The 27,996-nt window shown below is 45.2% G+C and overlaps 1 long non-coding RNA gene and 1 pseudogene across 2 annotated transcripts; one reads left to right on the top strand and one right to left on the bottom strand.

The window, feature by feature from the left end:
* Nucleotides 1–1,959: 1,959 nt before the first annotated feature.
* On the top strand, nucleotides 1,960–10,565 carry LOC308652327 (ATP synthase subunit beta, mitochondrial-like; annotated as a pseudogene). The gene is made up of 3 exons: nucleotides 1,960–1,976; nucleotides 8,817–9,581; nucleotides 9,778–10,565. The product of its transcript is annotated as an ATP synthase subunit beta, mitochondrial-like (transcript).
* A 9,713-nt stretch (nucleotides 10,566–20,278) lies between these two features.
* LOC308652518 lies at nucleotides 20,279–27,647 on the bottom strand. The gene is made up of 3 exons (XR_014022804.1): nucleotides 27,406–27,647; nucleotides 26,526–26,575; nucleotides 20,279–20,406 (listed from the first exon to the last, which is right to left on the bottom strand). It is a non-coding gene; the product is annotated as an uncharacterized lncRNA (long non-coding RNA).
* Between the last annotated feature and the right edge of the window lie 349 nt (nucleotides 27,648–27,996).

The following is a 27,996-nucleotide window of genomic DNA, read 5'->3' as shown; positions in this document are numbered from 1 at the left end:
GCCCTAATCTCCAGTATGTGGGATTAGGCCCCAACTTCCTTAAAAAAGACTCCTGTGGCACAAAAATTAAAATCAAGAATCAATTAATGGGATGGACTCAAACTAAAAAGTTTCTTCTCAGCAAAAGAAACAATCTGTAAGGTGAATAGAGAGCCTACATCTTGGGAGCAAATTTTTACCCCTCACACATCAGATAGAGCACTAATCACTAGGGTATATAAAGAACTCAAAAAGCTAAACACTAAAAAAAAAAAATCAATAAATGGGCCAAGGATCTGAAGAGACACTTCTCAGAATATGATGTACAATCAATCAACAAATACATGAAAAAGTATTCATCATCACTAGCAATTAGAGAAATTCAAGTCAAAACCACTCTAAGATTTCATCTCACTCCAGTCAGAATGGCAGCTATTATGCATACAAACAATAATAAGTATTGTCGAGGATATGGGGAAAAAGGTACACTCATGCACTGCTGGTGGGACTGCAAATTGGTGCAGCCAATATGAAAAGTAGTATGGAGATTTCTTAGAAAATTAGGAATGGAATCACCATTTGACCCAGCTGTCCCTCTCCTGGGTCTATACCCAAAGGACTTAAAAACAGCATACTATAGGGACACAGCCACATCAATATTTATAGCAGCACAATTCACAATAGCTAAACTGTGGAACCAACCTAGATGCCCTTCAGTAGATGAATGGATTAAAAATGTGGCATATATACACAATGGAATATTATTCAGCGATAAAAGAAAATAAAATCATGGAATTTGCAGGTAAATGGATGGAGTTAGAGAAGATAATGCTAAGTGAAGTTAACCAATCCCAAAAAAACAAATGCTGAATGTTTTCTTTGATATAAGGAGGCTGATTCATAGTGGGATAGGGAGCAGAAGCATGGGAGGAATAGACAAACTCTAGATAGGTCAGAGGAGTTGGAGGGGAAGGGAGGGGGCATGGGGTAATTAATGATGGTGGAATATGATGATCACTACTATCCAAAGTACAGGTATGAAGACACGAATTGGTGTGAATATACTATGTATACAACCAGAGATATAAAAAATTGTGCTCTATATATGTAATAAGAATTGTAATGCATTCTGCTGTCATACATAAATTTAAAAAATTTACATAAAATAAAGAGACCTCCCTTCCCAGGCATGGAGACACCTCAGCATCACACACCTCAGTGAACCCTGACGAGAGTCTGTCCCATTGGTCCTTCTCTTTTGACATATTTTCCCAATTAGCTCCTTCTGCTTCTGTCTGCTTACTCTCAAAGTCTGTGTACCAATGATTTTAGGTTGTCTGCTACAGGTAATTTACACATCTGCTCTGGCAGTAACGTAAAGGACACTGTAAGAGGAACTTCCAGGAAACCTGTGACCTTGCTATGTGTTTGACTGCTCATTGCTAAGCAGCACCTCAGGTACACCCTCCACTACTTCTCACCTTCGAGATTTAACACACACTGTGGCTTAGCCACTGCTCAGCCATCTTGATCCTGGAGGGCTTTCCCACTCTAAGTGATGATTTTGTTTTCTCAAGTCAGCTTTTTGGATACAGAAGGAGAATTGGCCTCAGTAGTTTTCTTGTTTTGATCTGTTTTCTCCCACCAGAAAGCAGAAAATGACTGCCTTTTATCTGTTAAACACAATTTATGGAAGATCATTGTTGGGGTCTAAGCTCTCACATTAGGCTCTAACAGACCAAAGCATGCTAAAGTTCATGTCATCAAACAGAAACTCAATTGTCTATCAGATCCTCAATGAAATCAGGAGACAGCCAACAACCACCCACAACAGTCCAGTCCTAGCTGCTGCTCAGGCAGTCCCTCTGCATTAGCCCTTATGAGAACTGCCTGCAGCCACTCTGGCCAGTTGCTTTTCATACTGTGTTGCTGTTTTGTTCCCACTCGAGCTACCTCATAAAAACCGATTGTGCCCTAGCGATGGTGCCCGTGCGATGGTAATCCCTGTAATCCCAGCAGCTCAAGAGGCTGAGGCAGGAGAATCACTAGTTCAAAGTCAACCTCAGCAAAAGTGAGGTGCTAAGCAAGTCAGTGAGATCCTGGCTCTCAGTAAAATACAAAATAGGGCTGGGGATGTGACTCAATGGTTTTGTGCCCAAGTTGAATCCCCAATACCAAAAAAAAAAAAAAGATTGTCCTGCCATGACCCATGGAATACCTTATCTAAATCTTAACTAAGACACTGGGGATTTGTGAATCACTAATGAAACCATTATCTGGTTTGGATCTCAAATGTCTCTGGAAGGCCCGTATGGTAAAGACTTGGTTGCCAACCCGAGGCACTGCCACACAAGGGGAGTGGGGTCTAGAGGAAGGGTGCTGGTTATTGGTGGCATGACATCGACTCTGCAAGGACCCCCGCTTGCCTCTTAGCTGCCATGAAGTAAGCCCCTTTGCTCCCCCATGCACTCCTTGCACAGGCCCAGAAGAAACAGAGCCAACTGACCATGGACTAAACGCTCAAAAACCAGAAGCCAGAGCAACTCTTTCCTCCTTTAAGTTTATTATCTCACACATTTTGTCACAGAAATGGAAAACTGACTAACCAATAAACAATGGCACAGGGTAAACATCCCCATTTGAAAAGGGAGGAATAGAAGAAAACCATGAAGGATCAGACCAAAGCAAGAATTAAACCAGGTAGGAAAAACATTAAAATCTGTAGCTGTATGTATGCCCAACATTTGGGGGTACTTGGGAGTGTGATGTGAGCTCCAAAGGACTTGGTAATCCACCCGTATGGCTTTGTGTGCCACAACCCATCCAACACTCTCTGGGGTTCGCTCTGTTCACTGCCTGCAACTTTCCTTAGCAGGCATTCCATGTTGGTGGCATCTTTAACTTCTGGGGTCTCCATTATAGCTTCAGCTTAACTCTCATAGCTTCAGGCATCACCCTTTCTGGCACAGCCTGCAGGGACTCCAACCCTGCCTCCCAGGCCTTCTTTTAAAATCTGAGTGGAAGCCTCTGTGTTACTCCAAAACCCTTGCTTTCTGCATACCTACAAAACCCACATTATGTGAATGATGTCAGTCTCCCATGGCTGGAGCAGTAGTCAGTCCTGCTTAGACCACATCATAGTGGCCTCTGAGTACCTCAACAACTGCACAGTGAAATGATTCCTGAGGGAGTAACTTCCTGGGAAGCCCTATATAAGCAGTGAACCCTAGCGCTCTCTTCTCAAACTAAAGTCTTTCAAGTCAGATTATATTTTTATACCATTGAGCCTGACATGGATCCTGAGAGCCCTCAAATTAGCTTTCCATTGTCCTAGTACAAAGCGCTTGGCTTCTTTTAAAATAATTTTTGTTGGGGGGTACCAGGGATTGAACTCAGGGGCACTCAACCACTGAGCCACATCCCCAGTCTTATTTTATATTTTGTTTAGAGACAGGGTCTCACTGAGTTGCTTAGTGCCTCGATTTTGCTGAGGCTGGCTTTGAACTCATGATTCTCCCACCTCAGCCTCCTGAGCCACTAGGATTACAGGCGTGTGCCACTGCACCTGGCTTCACTTCTTCTTAATGGCACTAATCTCTTCAGTAACCTCACCTTCTTCAATTCCAATGTACATGTGCTTCTTTTCTGCTAAAGTATAAGTTTTTCAAATCATTCAGCTCTGCTCTTTGCTCTTAATTCTCACAATAAATCTGGCTAGGGGCTGGGGATGTGGCTCAAGCGGTAGCGCGCTTGCCTGGCATGCGTGCGGCCCGGGTTCGATCCTCAGCACCACATACAAACAAAGATGTTGTGTCCGCCAAAAACTAAAAAATAAATATTAAAAAAATCTCTCTCTCTCTCTCTCTCTCTCTCTCTCTCTCTTTCTCTCTTTAAAAAAAAAAACAATGAATCTGGCTAAAAGTAGACAGCAATACCCATGCCATATCCTGAATATTGTGCTGTCTTGAAATTTCTTCCACCAGATTAATTAATCCATCATCCTTAAACACAGTGTCACTCAAAGTCTCAAGGTGTGGACAAAATGTAGACCACTCTTCTCTAGAATGTAACAATGGTGTCTGGTAGTCATTTCCTATGGAGTCCTCATTTGTGTTTGGAACCTCATCAACACAGCCTTTACCCTCTGCATTTCTATCAGCATTCTGGTCTTCTGAGCTCACACCAGAATCACTCATCAAGCTCAAGTGTTCTTAGACTTCTTTAGTCTGCTTATCTAAACATTTCCACACTTTTTCCACAAACCAGTTCCAAAGGCTTCTGAATGGCATCATCAGGTATAGTCATAGAAATGACCCCACTTCTTTTTTTTTAAGTCATGTTATTTTTTTTAAAGAAAGAGAGAGAGAATTTTTTTAATATTTATTTTTTAGTTTTCAGCAGACACAACATCTTTGTTTGTATGTGGTGCTGAGGATCGAACCTGGGACGTGCGCATGCCAGGCGAGCGCACTACCGCTTGAGCCACATCCCCAGCCCGACCCCACTTCTTGACACCAGTTTTCTGTATTAGTAAGTTTCCCATCACTGTGACAGAATTCTTGAGAGGAACAACTTAAAAGAGGAATGATTTATTTAGGTTCATGGTTTCAGAGGTTTTGCCTGTAGTCACTTGCTTCCATTTTGTGGGCTTGTGGTAATGCAGGATGTTGTGACTGGGAGCTCATGGTAGAGCAAGAATTGCTCACCTCCGTGTGGATAGGAAGGGGGGGGGGCCGGAGGGAGGGAGGAAGTGATAGGAAAGGGCATGGACAAGAGTTACTCACTCAAAAGGGACACACCCCAGTGACCTACTTTCAGCAAATAGGCCCCACCCCCTAAAGTTTCTGCCAGGCCACCATTGGGGAACAAGTCATTGACACATGGTCCTTTGGGGGACATTCCAGATCTAAACCACCTTTGTTACTGTAAGATTTAGTGATCCACTCATGGGTATACACCAATGAGAACTGAAAACAACAGTCCCCTCAAAAATTGTCCATGAATGTGCATAGTATCATTGTTCCAGATAGCCAGAAATGTCCATCAGGTGATGAGTGGATAATTGTAATGCCAGATTTGTGGGACCCCAATAGACCTCCAGGAGCCCAATTCAATGCAATCACACAAGAGTCTTTATTGCAAGCTCGAGCCTGGACTCACAACCGTTCCGTCGCAGCCGTCCCAGGGAGTGAGTCCCAGTCCTTTGTTCAGTGAGATTTTATAGGTTTTGGGGGATACTCTATGCATCACAACATCACACAGCAAATCATTCCATACCGCGAGAAAGTCAAACAGCAACTCTTAACATTGATTAGCACAATCACTGGCGGGAACAAGTTGGGTAGGGGTGATTGGTTAGTCTAAGAGGGGGATTCCTTTGAATTGATTGGTTTAGGCCACGAGGGGTGTACGTGCTAAACTACATGGTTTCCCATCATGTTATCAACCACCATAAACTACTAGGGGGTCATCTGGCATCCCAGGTATTTTCCCTGTCTCTTGCTGATTGGTGATTGCTAGGGGGTTGCTATGGGTCTTCACCTAGCCTAACTGAGTCAGGGACACCTGGTGCCACAGATCTCTCCTGTTATTTGCAGACAAACAACTCAGCAGGGTGGGTATGTGCTTAGGAGCGCTCTGTGGGTTTTTCCAAGGACAAGGGACACGCCCCCTTCCTTGGACAGGCTTTGCTCTGAGGTAGAGGCTGGTTTCTCAAAAATGGAGACACAGCAGTTTCTCATAATCAGAATGTGGTATATACATACAATGGAGTTTCATTTAGCCACAAAAAGGAATGCAATGCACGTGCCCCAATACGGATGTACTTTGAAAACACGCTGGGTGAAAGAGAACAGACTCACACATAAAAGGCCACTTAGTATATGATTTCATTTATATGAAAAGTCCAGAATAGGGAAATCCCTAAAAGAAAGAAAGATTCATGATTGTCAAGGGCTGGGGTGGGTGAGAATGGAGATAAGTGCCGATGGCTACAGGGTTACTCTTCAGGGTGATGAGAGTGTTTTAGAATCAGTGATAGATAATACTGTGATAGATGCCCAACTCTTTGAATAAATTACAAATCACTGAGTTGTATATTTTAAAAGGGTGGATTTATGGCAGGTGGATGGTATCTCATCAAGCAATTATTTTTTAAATGTGTATGTAAGGGAACTTCCGGGCTGTGATCCATCACTTAGTGTCTGCTCCACCAACTGCAGCACCCAGGAAAGAAAACACTGGGCCTGACTTACTCCCATTGGTTGGTGCAGGGCCTGGCAAAATAACAGGTGCTCAAGAACTATTGGTGAGCTCTGGGGTTGGGACTCAGTGGTGGAGCACTTGACTAGCACATGGGAGGGACTGGATTCAATCTGCAGCACCGCATAAAATAAATAAATCAAATAAAGGTATTGTGTCCTTCTACAACTAAAATATTTAAAAAGAATTATTGGTGAATGAATAAGTGAATGGGACCAGTTTTAATGCTGCCTCATTCAGATGGACACAATACCTTTATTTTATTTTTATGTGGTTCTGAGTTTCGAACCCAGTGCCTCACACATGCTAAGCGAGTGCTCTACCTCTGAGCCACAACCCCAGACCCTCCTGAGAAAATTTCATCTAGTATTTCTGTATTTGTACAAAGAAGATCTATGTTGGCTCAAGTTCCCATATCCAAACTAGAAATCTAAAAGTTTTCTGCAAGCTTCTTCAATGATTCCAGACTTGCTTGGTGGAGTTAGAATTCTGTGCTTTGTATTGTCTGCCAACATTTTAGAAAAAAGTCACAATAAGGACCCTCAGGGTGGGGGTTGTGGCTCAGCGGTAGAGCACTCGCCTCGAATGTGCGAGACCCTGAGTTCGATCCTCAGTACCACGTAAAAATAAATAAGTGAAATAAAGGTATCATGTCCAACTAAAAAAATAAATAAATATTTTTTTAAAAAATAAAATAAAGACCCTCAGGTATGGCAGCAGATGGCCAGAAATCTTTCTACAGCAGAGACTGGAAGCCTGGGTGTCCCAAGGCCCTTCAGGAGAACACTAAGATGAACATCTTATTGAGAGGAGAGAAATTCTTACATTCAAGAGAGAATAGGTTCTGCTATTATGTTATTATTGTCAATTCAGAAGAAAATGCTCACTTTAAAAAACTGGATGAGGGCTGGGGATGTGGCTCAAGTGGTATCGCTCACCTGGCATACGCAGGGCACTGGGTTCAATTCTCAGCACCACATAAAAAAATAAAAGATGTTGTGTCCACCGAAAATTTAAAAAAATAAATATAAAAAAAAATTCTCTCTCTCTCTCTCTCTCTCTAAAAAAAAAAAAAAAAAAAATACTGGATGAGCCAGGTGCTGTGGTTCACACCTCTAATCCCAGTGGCTCGGGAGCCAGAGGCAGGAGGATCACAAGTTCAAAGCAATTTAGTGATGCGCTAAGCAACTCAGTAAGACCCTGTCTCTAATAAAATACAAAATAGGGCTGGGGATGTGACTCAGTGGTTGAGTGCCCCTGAGTTCAATCCCGGTACCCCACCCAAGAAAAATGGATGAAGAGAGGCCCAACAAACGTCCTTCATACACAGAGGACTTGCTGACCTGCCACTGGACACACATCTACATGCCAAATGAGATATTGTGTTTTAATGTCCTGAGATCTCTATGAGGGAAGTGTCATTGTCCCCACTTTTCGTGGGAGAGCAGTAAGTCTCAGAGGCTAGATGACTTGCCAGTTGCTTGATGTAGGGCTTCAGTTGGCGCCCAGGCCTGTCTGGTTCTAGAAGTCCCCCTCTTCTATCATGTGGCTCTCCTCTGATAAACCACTATCAATTTAACGTGGACTCTCTGTTTGTTACCTGAAGGTAATGAGTGGGTTATTCCTCCCACCCCCTCCTTTTATTCTATTCTCTCACTGTAACAAGGCACTAAAGTTTTTTCTTGCTCCTGGCTCAAGGTGAGAACAGAGGTGGCCTCTGGGGTATGCAGTAGGCTGGACCCCAGGCTAAATCCGGATGCCTGCTGAGACTCCATCTGTGCTGTGCATCCTGAGGTCCCTGTCATGTGTCCTCACCAGAATTCTTTTATCCCAAGCTCCATGGACCCCAGTGCTGGCCCCTGACCACCAGCCCTAATGTGGCCTCAGAGCTCAGGAGTTGGCCAGCCTGGGCAACTGGGTGAGACCCTGCCTCAAAATAAAAACTAAAAAGGGCTGGGTGTATAGCTCAGTGGTAAAGCAAATTTGGTTAAAAAAAAAAAAGTATGGTGAACGTAGAGAGAGCAAAACACTATTTTTAAAGCTTTTGCCTTTTTTTCTGGGGTAATGGAAAAATTAATCTGGGAGGAGAAAGAAGTTCCCTTTTATTTGGGAAAAGATATTCGCTGAAGACCTTTTAGTTGCATAGGTACCAACAGCTAATATTTTTGAGTACCCATTCACTCAGAATATACTTGCTGAGTACCTACTTGGTGGTCAGGCCCTCTTCTAGAGACTGAAAAAGTAGTTACCAGAACAGTCAAGAGGTCTGCATTGGGGGCTTACAATGAAGCAAGATCAGTACATACAGTATACATTAGTAACATGGTGTTCAGTTCTGACCTCTATGAGTATTAGCTCATGGCACAGGGCTTATGAACATGGGTCTGGGGGCCAGACTGCTAGAGTCTGAATTTTAGTTCTGCAATTTATCAGCTATGTGATTTTTATCAGGTTACTTTTCCTCTCTGATCTTCTGTTGCCATATTTACAAAACAGAAAACAATAGTTTCTGCATCAAAAGTTGTTGTCAAGATTAAATGAGGACTCAGTCTCTACCCGGACTCTGCCCTGTTGAGTTTTGTGGGCCATGTGGCTGCTGCATCAGCCTCCAGGCCTTGCAGGGACTCAGCCCTTCGGCACCACTACCCCAAGTCCAGCTATTACTAAGGTTGGCCCAGCAGCAATCTAGCCTGCCAGAAGCTAGCAGCCCAAACATCTCCATGGTCAAAGCAGGCCGGCCACCAGACACATGGTAGCAGTCATCCATGTAGTAGTGAATGTCATTTGATGAGCAATCACCACCTATCCTAAATGCCCTGGAAGTGCAAGGCAGGGAGACCAAGCTGGTTTTGGAAGTGGCCCAGCATTTGGGTGAGAGCACAGTAGGAACCATTGCTATGGGTGGGACAGAAGGCTTGGTTAGAGGTCAGAAAGCCTTAGATTCTAGTGCACCAATCAAAATTCCTGTTGGTCCTGAGATCTTGGGCAGATCCATAAATGTCATTGAAGAACCTATTAATGAGAGTTTCTATCAAAACCAAACAATTTGCTCCTATTCATGCTGAGGCTCCTGAGTTCATTGAGATAAATGTTGAGCAGGAAATTCTGGTAACTGGTATCAAGGTTGTGGATCTGCTAACTCCCTGTGCCAAGGGTAGCAAAATTGGGCTCTTTGATGGTGCTGGATGGAGTTGGCAAGACAGCGCTGATCATGGAGTTGGTTAACACTGTTGCCAAAGCCCATGGTGGCTACTCTGTATTTACTGGTGTTGGTGAGAAGACCCATGAGGGCAATGACTTACACCATGGAATGATTGAATCTGATGTTTTTGTTTTTGTTTGTTTGTTTTTTATTTTTTATTTTTTAGAGTGAGAGAGAGAGAAGGAGAGAGAGAGAGAGAGAATTTTTAATATTTTTTTTGTTTTTAGTTTTCGGCAGACACAACATCTTTGTTGGTATGTGGTGCTGAGGATCGAACCCGGGCCGCACGCATGCCAGGCGAGCACGCTACCGCTTGAGCCACATCCCCAGCCCAGAATCTGATGTTATCAATTTGAAATATGCCACCTCCGAGGTAGCGTTGGGGTATGGTCAAATGAATAAACCACCTGGTGCTCATGCCCCGGTAGTTCTGACTAGACTGACTGTGGCTGAATACTTCAGAGACCAAGAAGGTCAAGAGGTACTGCTGTTAACTGATAGTGTCTTTCACTGGCTCAGAGGTATCTGCCTTGTTGGGCAGAACCCTTTCTTCTGTAGCCTGCCCTGGCCACTGATGTAGATACTATGCAGGAAAGAATCACCGCTACCAAGAAGGGATCTGTCACCTCTGCACAAGCTACCTATGTGCCTGCTGATGACGTGACTGACCCTGCCACTGCCTTTGCCCATTTGGGCACTACCACTGTGCTGTCCCATGAAATTGCTGAGCTGTGGATCCTCTGGACTTCTCCTTTCGCATCATGGATCCCAACATTGTTGGCATGAGCATTGTGATGTTGCCTATGGAGTGCAAAAGATCCTGCAGAACTAGAAATCCCTCCAGGATATTATTGCCAGCCTTAATGAGCTTTCCAAGGAAGACAAGTTGACTGTGTCCCATGCATAGAAAATGCAGCGTTTCTTTTCTCAGCCATTCCAGGTTTCTGGGATCTTCACAAGTCATGTGGGGAAGTTGGTACCTCTGAAGGAGACCATCAAAGAATTCCAGCAGATTTTGGCGGGTGAATATGACCATCTCCCAGAATAAGCCTTCTATATGGTGGGACCCATTGAAGAAGCGGTATCAAAAGCTGATAAACTGGCTGAAGAGCATTCATTGTGAGAGGTCCTCTTGCCAAACCAAGCACTCATCCAGTGTATTGTTCCTGTCCTTGCCTCTAATTCTAATAAAACAGTTTTCCTCTGTCGGTCACACAAGAGTCTTGATTGAAGACATTATGTACTGTCTGAAGAGTATTTAAGGTTTCCAATAAAATGTACACTCCTCCTCAGGAAAAAAAAATAAGATTAAATGAGGGACTTAGCAAAGGATTGCTATGTGGCCCAGGCTGATCTTGAATTGTGATCCTCCTGCCTTAGCCTCCTAAGTTACTGAGATTACAGTCCTGCACCATCACATCTGGCTCATCATACCATTCTGGAGTCCTTCCACTTTTCTGAGGATGTCAGAGTCCATGAGGATGACCATGAAATTCCTGAGTCATTGCTTCAAGTCTTCCTCAATCCTGATGACCTTTCTACTTCACTAAAGCTACCCACAGAAATGGTCCTTGCCCTTTTTAAAAAATATGTATATATATTTTAGTTGTAGATGAACACAATATCTTTATTTTATTTATTTATTTATTTTTATGTGGTGCTGAGGATCAAACCCAGTGCCTCGAACATGCAAGGCAAGCACTCTACCACTGAGCTACAACCTCAGCCCAGTCCTTGCCCATTTTGAATGACTAGATTTCTGTAATCTTAAACTCCAGTATCCTGCTCTGTATCCTCTGTTGAAGAGTTTCTAAGGTGGCCACAACCACATCTCCTATTCCATGTGCTCTTGTCCAATGTGATAGGGATCTGTGTTGTTTCTGTTGAATATGAAATGGTCTGTGGTTGGCAAAAGCAATGCTCTGTACCTTCAGAGGCTAGATCATAAAACGTGATTTCTCCATGGTCTTCTTTAGAAACTCTCTGAACACAGTTGCCATGCTGTGAGGAAACCCAGAATATATGAAGAGACCACATTTAGATCTCCTAGTCAAAGGCCCCAGCTCAGGTCTCAGACAACAGCCTGCAGTAGTCACCAGACTCAAGACTGAAGGAAGACTGAGATAACTTCAGCCCCAGCCACTGCAACAGCATGAGAGACCATGCCTCTAGTGAAAGCCACCTAGCCAAACCCAGTCAACTCCCACAATCATGGAGAGAGAGAGAGAGAGACAAGGAGATAGATAGATAGATAGATAGATAGATAGATAGATATTGTTGTTTTAAACCTCCAAAGTCATACCGTTATACCTTATGGGACAAGAGTTGAAATATTATCATTTCCTTCTAACTCCCTGGTTCTCTGGCCATCAAACCTCTGATCTCCCTGGACACCTGCTCTGCCTTAACCAAAGTTTCCCCCACAGACACAATTAGAAACAGTCTGTGTTGTCTCCCTGATCTTTAGAACCATGTTACTAATTGGCTGAGAGTTTTTTGCTCAATGTGAATACAGATAACAAAAAGGAAAAGTGCAGCTCCCTTAGTGTTAACAGCTCTGAACTTAGAATGCCAGCTGCCCTCAGCTCTAAGTGTGTTAGAGTTCTGAATTTAGAATGCCAGCTGATTTCAACTCTCAGTGTGTTAGAGCTCTGAACTTAGAATGCCAGCAGCTCTTATTTCTTGGTGTTAGCAACCCTCCTGCCACTCTCAGCAGCACAAGCTTGCAACTCTTAACAGCTGCAGCTAGAGGCTCCTAGCAGCCCTTCTGCAGCTCTCCCAGCAGATTTCCACAGCCAGTTCTAATAACTTCACACAGCTTTCCTGCAGTTCTTGGCCATTCTCTGAAGTGCTTCAGTAGCTCTCTGGTTGCCAGATATTCTTAGGCCTAGCAGTCCTTGGTGTTACCAGCTCATAGCACAACTAGATCAGCTTGCTCCACTCCAATTAGAAATCACTAATATGCCAAAGAAAACCATCAGAAAGAGGCTTCAATGTGGCTTCTGCTGAGCACAAAGGGAAGTAGTATACAACCAGAGTTTCCCTGACTGGCCTGATGAGGGTGAAAGGAGTGCCACTTACATGGACAAAAGGAGTGGGCTCATGCATGACACAGTCTCCTGTCTGTTGACCCCTAGACATTCTGCATTGCCAGGCCAGTCTGCACAGGTGTGCTCAGCCCACCTATCCTTACTGCCATGAGCGAGGGAGGTGCTCCTCGCAGATCGGTCTGCTGGCATTCAGAGCTCAGAGATACTAACACCAAGAACTGAGAGCAGCAGGCATTCAAAGCTCAGAGCTGTTAACACTAAGGGATCTGTACTTTGGCTTTTTGCTATTTCTGTCCAAATTGACCAAGAGCCCTCAACCAATTGGTAACATAGCTATAAAGATGATTCAACCTGTATGAGCAACAGGGTGGGCAGAGCCTCAGGAACAGCTGTGGCCCAGGCAAAGCCTCCTGGAACACTTTCAGGTAGTCAGTTTCCCCTGCACCTGAAGTGGTAATCTCTATGGTAACCATGATGGTTGCAGAGGCAGCTGCAGAAGCAGCCCTCACTTGATCGGGACCTCCAGAGCAGCAGTCATTGTTAAGATAAGAGCCCAACCAGGTGACAAGGCAACGATGGCAGACTCAGTACCTCATCACAGCTGAAAAGGAGCACTAGGGACAACAGTTGCCACAACAAATGCCAACATCCAGAGGTTGTAGAATGTGCTCACTGAGGAGCTGCAGGATGAAGTCACAACTTGGGCCAGGCTAACCGAGGAGCAGCTATCCAAACAGCAGCCACGGGAGTGATAACTGAGTAATTGCCAGGGAAGTCACAGAAGCAGCAGGGAGAGGCATCCCGGGCCACCTTCCCTGATCATCCCAGGGTGTCTGCACCTGATGCCTGCATCCTAGATCTCTTGGCCTCAACCCTGATCTCTGTGCACCCATAGACCCTGCTCTACCTCCTGGGCAGTGGTAGCTGTAGCTGGGTATGGGAAAGGGGCACAGTGATACTCAGCTGTCAGCAGAATAGCTAGCACATTGACATTTACTCCCACCAGTCCCAGGTAACTTCAGCTATTGACAAAAAAAAAAAAAAAAAACACATCATTCTAGACTGGGCATGGTAGCACATGCCTATAATCTCAGTTACTCAGGAGGCTGAGGCAGGAGGATTGCAAGTTTGAAGCTCACCTGGACAACTTATAGAAACCATCTTCTTTTGCTAACCTAGATATCTCTGCATTCAACTCCCTTGGATACTCAATCTCCTGTGTGGCTGCAGCAAGTCCTGGCTTCTGGGGCTCCTTCCTGAGGATTTCTGATATTCTCCAAGGATGCTCATGCACCACCACTAACAACATGAGTTAGTCTTCCCATGGTTCACTCAAACCAGCAGTGAAGCTGAAAACCAGTCATGCCCTTCCTTCTTTACTATATAAAACACAATCACTTTTGAACTAATTAATGTGCATGATATCTGTTTATAGTGAAATGTATAATAAAGAAAACCCTGCTGAGATGCTGAGTTCCTGATGAAATCATGGGCTAAAAGCAGTTTCCTCAACTGTAATTCCTATCCATATTTATCATTTTGTTTATTTTAAAACTTCCCAGAGACTTTCCAAAATATGCTAGGCAACTCCTCAACAAGGCACAGGAAGCCCAAGAATAAATTCTTTGAAATCAACAATTGCCAGGTACAGTGGCCACACCTATAGTCCCAGCCACTGAGGAGGCTGAGGCAGAAGGATTGCAAGTTTGAGGCCAGCCTCAGCAACTTAGCAAGGCCCTAGGCAACTTAGCCAAGACCCTGTCTCAAAAAAAAAAAAAAAAAAAAAAGGGCTGGGGATGTGGCTCAGTGGTAAAACACCCCTACATTCAACCCATGGTACCAAAAACAAAAATAAAACTCATCAATGATAGCTTTACTGAGTTTTATAACATAGTTGGTGATCTCTTCGGATATCATTAGTCTTAATGGTAAAGCAAATCTTAGAGGCCTATCTGTGTTAAGAATGAAACCTCTTTGAGGAGTCACACACAGTACAAGGGAGGCCTCGTCACATAAGAAATACATTTCCCAAAAACACACTGAGTGAATGCAGATTTTGTGCATCAGAGGACCCGGTCTGGAACAGGCACAGGACAGCACAGCCCTGCCGAAGTGTGTGCTGACACCTGGGCTCTGCACCCTCCACCTGTGTGTCTGGCAAGGCACTTAACCTCCTTCTGCCAAGGTGTCTCTTCCCTGACCTGGGACAGCAGAGGTTTGAGGAGACTTGAGCACATGGTGCCTGGCACCCGAGTGCTCACTGACTCTAGCCACGGTTACCGCAGTCTTTATCTCTATGGGTGAAAATAAACACTATACTGGCTGAGATTAAACTCTTCCAGAGGCTACAGCTTAAAATAAACTACTCATCAAAAAGTAAAATTATCACATTGGGTAAACGTTATCCAAAATTTCACAGATCTACTGTCTGATAATTCCATGAGATGCATAAATTTGTGTAGTTACTTAGAACATTTGACAGCTAATTTAAAAAGCAGATTTATGGGCTTTATACCTGATTCCAACCAGAGAAGACTAAGAATATGAACTCTTTGCACAGTTATGATCAGATCTGCATTTATATGTATGTGTGTGTGTGTGTGTGTGTTTGTGTGTGTGTGTGTGTGTGTGTGTGTGTGTTTTGAGATGGGGGTCTCACTATGTTGCCCAGGCTGGCCTGCAACTGGAGAACCTCCTGCCTCAGCCTCCCAGGTAGCAGGGACTACAGGCCCATGCCACCAGAACTGGCTTCAGATGTCCTTTCCTCCAGGGTGAGTCCTGAGAGGCACTTGACTTAATTGTCATTCATGGGCTAAGAAGAAGATAGGCATATTATTAGAAAGAAAAGTCTGGCTTTGCTTTGTAACTTAAATATATCAGAGATAATCAAATTATAGGCACAAACATGGCCACACTAAAAATTGTCACCTGAATCTTAGGAATTCCAAACCCCACAATAATCAGTCCCCTTCTCAAGGTGCCATGGTCTCAATGTGTCCCTACAATAATCAAGTGTTGAAAATTAAGCCCCAGTGTGCCATAGTTGGAAAGTGAGGGCCTCTGGGGACATCATGAGGGCTTTGCTGGCAAGGATGTTAGATTGGTGCCACTGTACAAGGGCTTGCCAGAGGCCTTAAGACTCCTTCCCTCCTTCTGTCCCTCTACCATGTGAGAACACAGCACTTTTCTTCTCAGGTGGATGTCATGTCAGGGAAAAATCTTAAAAACAGATCAACCTTCACCAGAAAGCCACACCTGAAGTGCCTACATTTTGGAATTCTCCAGCCTCCAGAAATTTATAAATAAATTTCTGCTTTATAAACTACTCAGCCTCGAGTATTTTGTCATAGCAGCACAAAATGGACTAAAATTCCAAGCATATTGGAAATTTCAAAAAAATGTTTTTGTGTGTATGGGTATTGTCCTATGTCTAGATGGGTGATTTGAATCTCAGCTGAGAAGGCTTGAACAAGTCTTTTGTTTCTTGTTTCTTTGTTATGATTCCAAAAACTTGGCAACCTAAAATGAGTAGCCCTCCTTTTATTACCTCCCATGGTTCCTGTGGCTGGGAGTCTCGGAACAGCTTGGCCGTCTCTGTATCTCCCATGCATTTGAGATCAGACAGTGGCTGAAACCAAAACAGCAGGGAGATGGAGCAGCTGGACTGCCTGGGTGTCTCTTCCTTGTCATGTGGGCTCAGGACCTCCTGGGGGGTCGCCTTGTGGGCTAGCTTGGGTTTCCTCAGAGCATGGCAAGTCAGGACAGTGGGACTATTTCTTGCCCATTCTGAGTTCCAGGGTCAAAGACATGACTGTGGCAGTAACATCATTCACTTCTGTGACTTTCTGCTGGTGACAAGAGAGGGAGAACACTGCTCAGGGTTAAGTGGAGGGAAGTGGGGCCTAACCCTCCCATGTCCCACCTCTCAGTGGTAGGAGTGTGAGGGTCCCAGAGTGGAATAAAGGTGGCTCAGGTGCTACGGTGACAAAGGCTTTGGAAGATGCAGTTGACACATGACAACTACCTATGCTGTAGTTTCTCATCTATAAAAGAGGAGGAGGATTATGACAATAATGTCCACCAGTAGGACGGCAGCAAGGACTAGTAAGTGAAGACACAGAAAGCAGCAGGACAGTGACCAGCCAGGCCCCCCTCCCACGCCAGCTGGCTGCACCCACTGCTGCCTCAGAGTACCCTGCTTACTGCCCTCACCCCAACATTGCCTTGGAGAAGCCTCTTCTGATCTGATCTGGTCTTGCCCTGGGTCCTGCAGAGGCTCTGTGTGGAGGAGTCAACACCCACTGATTCCCTTAGACACCAGTGTTTGCAAAATGTGAGTAAGATGCGGGGAGCGAATAACCAAACAACTCTCTCTGTCATTACTAGGCTTAGTTGTGGACATGAGAAGACTGTTACCTGAGCCCCAAACTCATGGGTTGCAATAAAACTGTCTTCCAAACTGGTATCCATGGCTGCTATGCCCCTGGAGCAAAGACCCTGGCAGGACAGGTTCTGATATCAGGCCTGGCACTGCCTCCGTATGCCACTCCTCCCTCTGCAACCTTGTCCTATTTCAACATCTGGCTGTCCTGCCTGACACCTTTAGAAATAGAGCAAATCCTATCATCTGCTTCCACTGGGTTCCACAGAGCCTCTCCTACAAATCTGTGAATTTCTAAATTGTGGACAGAGTTGAGCTGGTTCTTCCCCAGGGGCCCCCATTTGAGTCAGTGGATGGAGGTGGGATCTTGGGAGAGAAAGCTGTGTAGGACACATTTAAATCTCAGCTCCTGCCCCACCAGGACACACTGTCACATCTACTAGGACCTGCTCAGCCACTTGCCTGTTGAGGAGGTGCCCCGTGTTCTCCAGGCATCGAGGCTGGTCCCTGGTAAGGAGGGCCTGGACAGAGCCCTAGAGCCAGACTTCCCTCTGTGAGGCCAGAGTGGAGCTAGAGGAGCAGTCCTCGGGGTATCTCATGGGCAGTGGGGCCTGTGCCATGTGCCCTGGTGCACACATGCCTGGTGGCTCAGAGGTGGGCCCTCAGCTGTCAAGGGCATTTGGGAATCCAGCCCACTGCAGTGGGCATCTGTCTCTCCTGGTTACCAGAATCTACACCCTTCTGAGACTTAGGGAGCAACCTTCCTCCAGAGGCTTGGCCCATCTCCCTTGAAGAGATAGAAACACCAGGTGGTCACTTCCCGGCTCTTCTGGAGGGAGGACGTGGGCTCCCCTGTGGGCCCTGTGTCAGGAAGAGTAGATGTGATGGTAGAGCTACCTCCAGCTCCTGGGGGTAACGTGGCAGGGCTGCACCGTCAGGGGCAATGCCTGCCCATGTCAATGGGAGCAGGACAGGCGTGCACCAGGGGCGGGGGACTTCCTGTGCCAGCCCCAGATGGGATGGGGCCTTAGTTGTCGGCTCCAGTGCCTCCATTGTGGTTCCCCGCCACCTGGGTGCCAACCTCACTTTCCCTTTTAATGGACCCCTTTCCTTGCTAAGTCAGCCAGAGTCGACCATGATGCCTGACTGAAGGCCAGACCAACATGGTCCTTCAAGCAAGTTTTGTTTTTACTTTCTACAGCACTGGGGATCGAACCCAGGGCCTCATGCATGCAAGTGATGGACCACTGAACTGCAGCCCCAGCCCTTTTATATTTTATTTTGAGACACAGCTGGCCTTGAACTTGGGATCCTCCTGCCTCACTCCCGAGTAGTGAGGACTGTAGGTGTGCACCTCCTGAGACCAGCCACTTGGAGTGGTTTTGACTCTAAAAGTCTCAGAACAGAGTGCCCTTAGCAGGGACCCCAGTGTCTACAGGATGTTGCTAGCCCAGCTGGGGTAAGGCCTGCTCAAGGGTGGGCATCAGCCAAGAAGGCCAGAGCGAGGAGGAAGAGCATGCAGATGCCTAGGGGCAGAACGTGTGCCACAACCCTAAGGGCACCCTGAGGGTGCGGTGAGACCCTGAATCATCAGGTTTTCCTTGCTGTTGATATGCCTTCATCTTACCCAAAGCCTGACTGCAGCCCAGAAACCGGCCTCCACCACCCCCAGAGAACGGCTGCTGTCCAGGAGCCTCAAAGCAGGGGCCATGGAGGCTTGTCAAACACCCGGGACTGAGAGGGAAGGGATTCTGGAATCTGGAATCTGTTTAATTTTTTTTAAAATATTTTTTTAGTTGTTGATAGACCTTTATTTTATTTATTTATATGTCGTGCTGAGAATCGAACCCAGTGCCTCACACATGCCAGACACAGCCCCAGCTCGTGTTTAAATTTTTAATGGAGGTATCTAATCTTTGAAATGTCTTTCATGTGTTGAAGTCAATAGCAAGCGATATAGGAAGGCAGTGTGGAGAACGAAAGGACCCTGGCTGGCCTTGAGCATGTGATGGTCCTGCCTCAGCCTCTGGACTAGCTGGGATTATAGATGTGCGCCACTCTGCCTGGCTCAGGCTGTTATTTTAAATAATAAATTCAAATATTCTTGAAAAAGAAATAAGAAGGAACTCCAGATAAATCTTTAACAACCAAAGAAGAACCTTTTGTCTGGAACTACCATTTTCCAATAATTTGCCAAAATGACTAACACAAAAGGAAAGAGGAGAGGTACCCTGTATATGCTCTCTAAGCCTTTAGAGAATGCAGAGCTGCACCAGGCATGGTGGCACATGCCTGTTGTCCCAGTGACTCAGAAGGCTGAGGCAGGAGGATCATAAGTTCAAGGATAGCCTCAGCAACTTAGCAAGACCCTGTCTCAAAAATAAGTAAGTCAATAATAATATAAATGGCTGGGGTGAAGCTCAATGGTAGAACATCCCTGTGTTCAATCTCTAGAACTATGAAAGAAAGAAGGAAAAGAAAAGAAAACATGGAGTTGTTCTTCTGGGCTTGTGCATGCAAGTCTTCAGGAAAGGTGATCTTAGAGAGGTCAAGGTCAATGGTGTGGCTACTGTTCAGAAAGCAGCCTCAGTAGCAGAGCTGGAGGAGCCTGCGGCCTTACACAGTGTGCTGTGGGCACCCCTGTAAACAAAGGCAAGGTCAAGCCAAAAGAAGTAACATTCACACTGAGCATGCCCAGAGCTCAAGAGTGCTTCCTGAGATAGCAGTGGACAACGATGGGCCACAAAAGGGGGTCAAAAGAAAGGAACTGGATCCGCTGACATGCCAGCATGCTGCACCCGAGGAGTGCATTCTGTGGGCACCTGTAAGAAGGAGCTCCATCTGCTGAACCACTCCCATGAATTCATGGAATAATGCATGCAGAAAATGGAAAGTCCTCTGGACTGTAGACAAACAAAAACACCGCAAGGTAGGAACCACAGTGAGAACAACCTAGAGGTGTTTTGAGCCAGACCCCGCACAGCTCGGAGGAGGAGTGGCTGGCCCTAAGGACCCTGAGCCCCTCCAGAGGTTGCAGGGTCCTGACCTCACTCACTCCAGCCAGTTCTGCAAACTGAACCTCCCGGGGCCAGGGCAGGGATGTATAGTTCAGTGGCGCAGCATTTGCCAACCATGTCAAAGGCCCCAGTTCAATCCCCAGTACCTAGCCACACATACACAAAGCAAAACTAAAAACAAAAAACTCCACAACCAAAAGCAAAAACTTTTCTTAAAACTAGTAAATTCAACCTTCATGAGGATGAAAAAGTGAATTTTGGAGCAAATAATGAGAGTCTGATTTTAGTGGTTGAAGGAAACAGATGATCGAATCCAACCCCTTTGATGGACATTTCAGTGAAATTAAATCTGCAAGCAGAACAGCACTCTTGCGGCCTTCCAGCAGATAAACTTTGGTATGCACCTGGAGGAGTGCTGTGCTCCTCACAGTCCTGCTACTTGGGAGTTTGATGCAGAGAGATCACTTAACTCCAGGAGCTCAGGGCCAGATGGGACAGCACAGAGTGACCTTGTCTCTAAGAAAAAAGAAAAAGAGGAGAATGTTAAGGGAGCAAGTGCTCTTGATAGTCTTTATTGTTGCATGACAAATTACCTCCAAATCCACTTCTGGTGGCTTAAAACAATGGTGTCTGCTACCTCGCAGGCTCCCCTCAGGAACCCATGCTCACAAGCATCCCTGACGGGATATGTCCTCCGGCTCAGTCAGGCCCCGGCTGCAGTCTCCCTCAAGGTCAGACTACAGGAAGACCTAGTCTGAAGCCCCTGGGCATGATTCTGGCAGGATCAGCCTTTCAGTGCTGTCCACCTGGAGGTCTTGGGCTCTGGGGGCTGATCCTGCGAGACCTCGCTTCTGCCCTCTTGGCCTCTCCAGATGGCAGCAAGCGAAGAGAGCAGGGGAGAAGGCCAGCAGGGAGGAGAGAGTGCTGGGAGACGGAGTCCCAGTCCTCGGCAGCCTAGTCACTGAAGGGACATCCCATCACCTTGCTGGATTCAACTCTAAGGAGCAAGCAGCCAGGTCCAAGCTACTTGAGATGGGGGGAACACGCAAGCACTGGGACCCACTTTAGGACACTTCCACAGCTGATGTGGAGAGGGAAGGAGCGAGGTCAGAATCTCAGAAACACTTTTCTGGTTGCAACTCCAGCCATGCGTGTGATGCCTGTGTCCCACTGGAACCTCCTGTTGAGTGGCTCTCCAGTCCCCGTCAGCATGACGACATGGTTAGAAGTGGGATCCTGGCCTGTGTGAACAGCTCTGTGCGGGCATCTAGAGCTGGGGAGATCATGGAAAGGCCCAAATACTCTTCTCTTAACCTGATGGTCAACTATTCTGGTGAAAGCCATAAGTAAATTGTAAATAAGGACCTGGCCTAATTTTAAAAGTAACGTGGAACATGGTGAATGGTTTTGGAAATATTAGTCCACACATTTTGACATGGAAAACACCAAAGCTCTCTCTAAGGAGCTGAAAAAATCAGCCTGTTTTAAAGATAAAAATCACAGGAGGGAGTAGCACAGCCCAGACCTGGCCCAAAGCCAGCCATCCAGACTTCATTACCAAGAAAGTAAACAGATCCAAGAAATGGAAGGACTCCCACTTTATTCCTTTGGTATTATGGATAGTTTTCATTTGCAACTCTGCCTTGGCAGAAGAGTGAACTGTGACCTGGTGACTGGCAGGCGGTGTTTCAGAGTTCAGGGCACACTGTCTGGCAAACTCGCTGAGCCCAAGTGGTGGCAGCTTTACTCATGAGATCTGGCTCAGAAACATAATTTATAAAACCAACTCTAGCCTTGAAAGATAAAAGATCATTATTCTAAAGAAAGTCAAATGAAGGTAATTAAGGTTATTAAAAAGCAATACATGGCTGGAGTTATGGCCCAGTGCTAGAGCGCTTGTGCATGAGGCACTGGGTTCAATCCTCACACCACATACAAATAAATAAAATAAAGGTCCATTAACAATTAAAAATATTTTTTAAAAAAGCAATACAGGGCTTGAGTTGTGGCTCAGTGTTAGAGCGCTTGCCTAGCATGCATGAGGCACTGGGTTCAATCCTCAGCACCACATAAAAATGAATTTAAAGAAAGGTATTGGGCTGGGGATATAGCTCGGTTGGTAGAGTGCTTGCCTCGCAAGCACAGGGTCATGGGTTCAATTTCCAGCACCACAAAAAAAAAGAAAGAAAGAAAGAAAGAAAGAAAGGAAGAAAGAAAGAAAGAAAGGTATTGTGTTCATCTACAACTTAAAAAAATTAAAATTAAATTTAAAAAAACAATATAGGCCAGGTGTGGTGGCACACACCTATTATCCCAGCCACTTGGGAGACTAAGGCCCAAGGATGGCAAGTTCAAGGCCAGCCTCAGCAATTTAGCAAAACCCTTTCTCAAAATTAAAAAATAAAAAGGGCTGAGGGTGTAGCTAGTGGTAAAGTGTCCCTGGGATCAATCCTCCGTATCTCTAACACACACCACAGACCACCACTACAATAATAAAATACAGGAAGGAGAGGGAAAGGTCCCTCCACCTCATGTAGGCCAACTACAGGATCACAGGAGCCCATGGAGGGCCTGCTGGAGGGGGAAAAAAATCTTGTTCATTCAGTCACAAACTGGCCAAAGTAAGAAATAGAAAGTTCAGCTGTCCATTTTCAGAATATAGTATTCAGCCTTAACTGGGAGGTAAATCCATTCGTAGCCATTTTAACCATGCCCCTTTCCTTTGTCCATTCCAGGATCAGAATTAACCAGATGTGTAAACTGTGGCCTGAGCGACTCCTCTCTGAGCAGGGGTCATGTTGTGTCGAGGTAAGAGCAGGCCACTGCCCACCCCTTGGTCAGCAGCACACTCTTCGGCAGAAATGAAGCCTGCCTTGCTGAGCCACCTCTGAGCATGTCTGATTCCTTGTGGCACCCAGGTATTTCTCACAAAACCATCTCAGTAACATGTGGTCGCCTCTCCTAATTTTATCTTTTTTTTTTTTTAATTTTATTTTCAGTTGTAGTTGGACACAATACCTTTATTTTCATTTGTTTTTATTTTTATGTGTTGCTGAGGATTGAACCCAGGGCCTCGCATATGCTAGGCAAGTGATCTACCGCTGAGCCACAACCTAAGCCCCTTATCATATTTTTATTTATTTTGTGCAGGTCTCTCTCTGCTTAGGTTGGCCCTGTACTCCTGGGCTCCAGCGATCCTCCTGTTTTGACCTCCTAAGTAGCTGGGACTACAGGCGCAAGCCACCATATCCCTCTCCTCCTGATTTTAAAGAGAACATCAGGTACCAAGGAGACTAGGGCACACACCACGTAGGACCAGCAGCTCTCAGGCCAGCGGCGACCACAGGAGCCCCACTGGAAAACCAGCAAGACTTGTGGCTGCCTGGCCTCAGATCATGCTGGGCAGCAGCAGCGGCCCCAGCCAGAGGACAGCAGGTCTGCCCTTCGCCTCTGCAAGCGGAGTTGCTCAACTCTGTTTGTGCAAGCTCGAGCAGCAGTCACCCTGAACCCAGAAACTCCACTTGCTGGCAATCCAGGGTGGAGGCTGATGCCGGTTGGCTGCGCTCCAGCCTCCTTCCCAGAAGCACGAGGTCGCAGAGAAAGCTATGCATTTTTCACAGATTGTGAGCAGAGACGAGGCTCATCAAGGAGAGGTGAAATCAGTTGACTCTTGAGGGAAAAGAACAGTCAACCTAGAGAAGAGCATGGACTGATGGAAAGGCCTCTGTGGAAGACTGCACCACTGGCCCTGGGACAGGAAGCAGGTGGACTGGGGATGAACCCAAAGAGATTAGGCAGAACCAAAATGACCTGTCTGCTTTTCTAAATGTTTCCATTCAGCTCAGGTAAAAACTAATGTTTAGTTCCCAATGCAAAACAAAGAGTAAGGAAATGCACAAAAAGAGATAAAGTTGTGCGAGGGCAGTCATGAAATCCAGTGTAAGACCAGGGGGCTGGGGCTGGGCTCAGTGGTGGAGCCCGCCTCGTACATGCAGGCACTGGGTTCCATCCTCAGCACCACATAAAAATCAATCAATCAAATAAAGGTATTGTGTCCACCTACAACTAAAAAAGTATTTTTTAAAAAAGAAGAGGAGGGGCTGGGGTTGTGGCTCAGAGGAAAAGCGCTCGCCTAGCCTGCATTAGGCACTGGGTTTGATCCACAGCACCACATAAAAACTAAATAAAGGTATTATGTCCACCTACAACTAAAGAACAAATGTTAAAAAAAAAAGAAGAGGGAAAACAAGAAAGTGAGACTGAAAAAAGAAAAAAGCAACATTTCAAGAGCAAAGTAAGGTTTTTTGTTTTTTGGGTTTTTTTAATACTGTGGCAGGAACCCAGGGGTGTAGACCACTGAGCAACATCCCCAGCACTTTATATTTTTTATTTTGAGACAAGGTCTCACTAAGTTGCTTAGGGCCTCACTAAATTGCTGAGGCTGGCTTTGAACTTGTGATCCTCCTGCCTCAGCCTCCTGAGCTGCTGGGATTATAGGCATGTGCTACTGCGCCAGGCTGAAGCAGGTATTCTTGTCGGAGTGCGCACTATGAAGGCTCTGGAATGGAGGCATAGCTCTGGGCTCCCCACAGACAGCATTCAGTTAACCATCTGCATTAGGGATAAAATAAAAGAAATGTGGAAAGAAGCCAGATGCAATGATACACATCTGTAATCCCAGGGACTCAGGAGGCTGAGGCAAGAGGATTGCAAATTCAAGGCCAGCCTCAGCAACACAGAGAGGTCCTGAGCAACTTAGCGAGGCCTGGTCTCAAAATAAAAGGGCTGGGATGCGCTCAGTGGTTAAGTGCCCTGTGTTCAGTCCTCAGTACTGAAAAAATAAATAAACAAAAAGAAAAGCAAATACAGTGAATATTTATTCGAAACACAGCAACCTCAGAATCCAGCTAATAGACCTTCCCTAAACCCACAGAAGTTTGGGGTTAGGTAAGGGAACAACAGAAGTAGGGTGGGCAGAAATACACAAACATCTCAGCTGTGTGGAACTGCAGAGATGTTTTCTAGGGTCCTGTTGGCCTCCTCTGGCACAAGGGGCCAGGACTTTGGGCAGCAGTTCCTACTATTTTCTGTTCTCAGCATAAGACAATTTCCCGAAGGAAGCTGAGATGGAGTGACAACTGAAAGGGCAGGTTAGCAGGACTAGGCTGGTCCTCTTTACATTTTTTAATCTTAAAACTGTCCCATTTGGAAGACATCTGTGACAATAAAACCCTCCCACACTGAAAAACTGCTCATTCTGCTCCCATGGCCTCTGGACACAGTAAGGCTGGGTCAGGCAAGTGTTTCCTCCAGGCAACCAGGGATGCCTTCATGACCAGAATGAAGCTTCTCTAAAGAAAACTTGGAGTGGAACCATCATTTGACCTAGCTATCCCACTCCTCGGTCTATACCCAAAGGACTTAAAATCAGCATACTATAGTGACGCAGCCACATCAATGTTTTTAGCAGCTCAATTCACAGTAGCTAAACTGTGGAATCAATATAGATGTCCTTCAATAGATGGATGGATAAAGATACTGTGGTATATATACACAATGGAATATTACTCATATTAAAAGAGAATAAAATTATGGCATTTGTAGGTAAATGGATGGAGTTGGAGAATATCATGCTAAACAAAGTAAGTCAATCCCCAAAACCCAAAAGCTGAATATTCTCTCTTATAAGTGGATGCTGATCCATAATGTGGGGGAGGCACGGTAAAAATGGAGGAGCTTTGTTGGGGCAAAGGGGAGGAAGGAGAAGGAGAGTGCATGAGGACAAGAAAGATGGTGGAATGAGAGGGACATCATTACCCTTGGTACATGTATGACTGCATGTATGGTGCGATGCTATATCATGTACAACCAGAGAAATGAAAAGTTGTGCTGCGATTGTATACAATGAATCAAAATGCATTCTGCTGTCATATATGCCTAATTAAAATAAATAAATAAATTTTTTTAAAAATATGCTGGGGAGTGACTTAAGCAAAGAGGAACTGGAATATTATTTTCCATGTCTACATAGAGGAAAATACATTAGTGTTAATTTTGGGTTCTAAGAAAATCCAGTGACTTAACAAAGATCATTTTCATATGGCTTAATGAGATACCAACTGAAGTAAGTTAATATTGATGAAAGTTAATGAAAAAGAGGCCTAAGTATTTTTCTTGTTTTTTTTTAACTGTGGCATTTTGGATTCCATGGTAATTTAAATGCTCAACGTTTAGAAATATAGAAAATGCTACCTAGATCACTTAAAAGGCAGTGTGTGATAATAATAGTAAATGTCTAGGTTTGTTATAGAGACTGTCTTTGCTTAAGGAGGGAAATTTGCTTTGTTTGTTTTATAGTACTAGGGACCGAACCCGGGCCACTCTACCACTGAGCTACATCCCCAGCCCTTTTTATTTTGAGACAGGGTCTCACTAAGTTGCTGAGGCTGGCCTGGAACTTACAATCCTCCTGCCTCAGCCTCCAGAGTAGCCAGAATTATGGTGTGTGCCACCATGCTCCACTATAACAGGAATTTTGAAGACTCCAACTGTAACAGAGTGCAGTAGGTTCATCTTGCTAAGTTCAAAACTAAAAATACAACCAGGAGATAAAAGAGTGGAGACAGATTTATTACCTGCAGCAGGTAAGGAGAGCCCTGGGATCACTTCGAAAGCAGTGTCCTCCCTGAGGAAAGAGAGTGTGGGGTCTTATTCAGGCACTCTACACATATTCATATAAGAAAGCGCATTGAATGAGCACATTCAGTTTAAGGTATGTGTTTCTAAGCACAAATGATCAGGACAAATACTTCCGGGCATGCTCAGTTTAATATTATAATGAACCAAGTTATTCTAGGTCACCTCAAAGAATGAACCAGAGTGGCTTGGTGACTCTGGTTTGTTCTCTGCAAGTTTTTCTAAAAAGGATTAGCTGAAATAAAAAGGTGCACTGATGGAAGAGTTTGACCCCCAAGGTGCCTGCACCCCTTGGTGGATAAAGAATTCCCCCGAGACATTGCCCTCACCATTCTAGTGGCGCTTAGGGTGCAGGTACTTCCCACTGAGTGGGGCACCGTGTCCTCCTTGTTAGAGGAGTGAAACTCTTCATGCTGAAGTGAGACAGGCTTCGGACCATCAGAGCAGCCTACAACATCAGGTTTGAGGCCCTTTTGCAGTTGTTTTATTGTAACATTTTTTAAAAATATTTACTTTTTAGTTTTTTTTAGATGGACACAATATCTTTATTTTATTTTTATGTGGTGCTGAGGATCAAACCCAGTGCCTCACGCATGCCAGGTGAGTGCGCTACCACTTGGCCACATCCCCAACCTTATTGCAACATTTTTAAGTACATTGAATTATTAGCTAAATCATGATTAAAATCAGAAAAATTGATATTTAAGAAATCTGGAAAACATATGCTTAATGTCCTGGGGGAATCCAGGCCAAGACACTGTTAATCAAGCAAGCCAACTAAAAGACTAAGACAAAAGGCCATTTGTTGTTTTCTCTTACTTAGGATAGTGTGCAAGTGCCATTAGTCATAACACAACTGCATTGGACAAGATCATAAGCTTCTGGCAGGACACAAAAGAGAAGAAGCAGACAGAAGATCAAAGCTGTCAGAGAGGCCGACCACCAAGGGGAATGAGCAGAAGAGTCCCGTTCTGTGTGGCCTCCCTTGTGGCTGGGCTTCCTTAGCTTTGGGTGTGTGTCAAGTCTGCTTCACAGGAGTAGGCACCTGTAAGCTCACACGAGTTTCGGCTTCTGTGCTCTTGTTACTCAGTGTGATGAATCCAGCGACTTATCGCTTGTGATCTAGGGAAAGATCAACTAGTTAGTAAGACAAAGTAGGACCTTTCCAAGTCGGGTCAAGCTGGTCCTGAGGGGACCCTGACTTCAAGGTTTTAAACTCATGGAGTTTTTAGGTTCACAGAGGTGAAGTCTTACCCTGTAGGAGAGGGAAGTTCTAGCTTACAGACCTAATGGAGGTCAACCCTGTTTGCCTACACTGATTACACGTTTTAGTGCCAATTTGACGTTTACATTAGGGTGCGCCTCAGAGCTAATTCTCCCCAGAAAAGAACTCCTGTACAGCATCATAAA

This window comes from Spermophilus citellus, assembly GCF_964194105.1.
Source record: "Spermophilus citellus genome assembly, chromosome: 6".
In the NCBI taxonomy this organism is placed as follows: domain Eukaryota; kingdom Metazoa; phylum Chordata; class Mammalia; order Rodentia; family Sciuridae; genus Spermophilus; species Spermophilus citellus.
The sequence above is the reverse complement of the archived record's forward strand: the minus strand, read 5'-3'. Positions and strand labels throughout refer to the sequence as shown.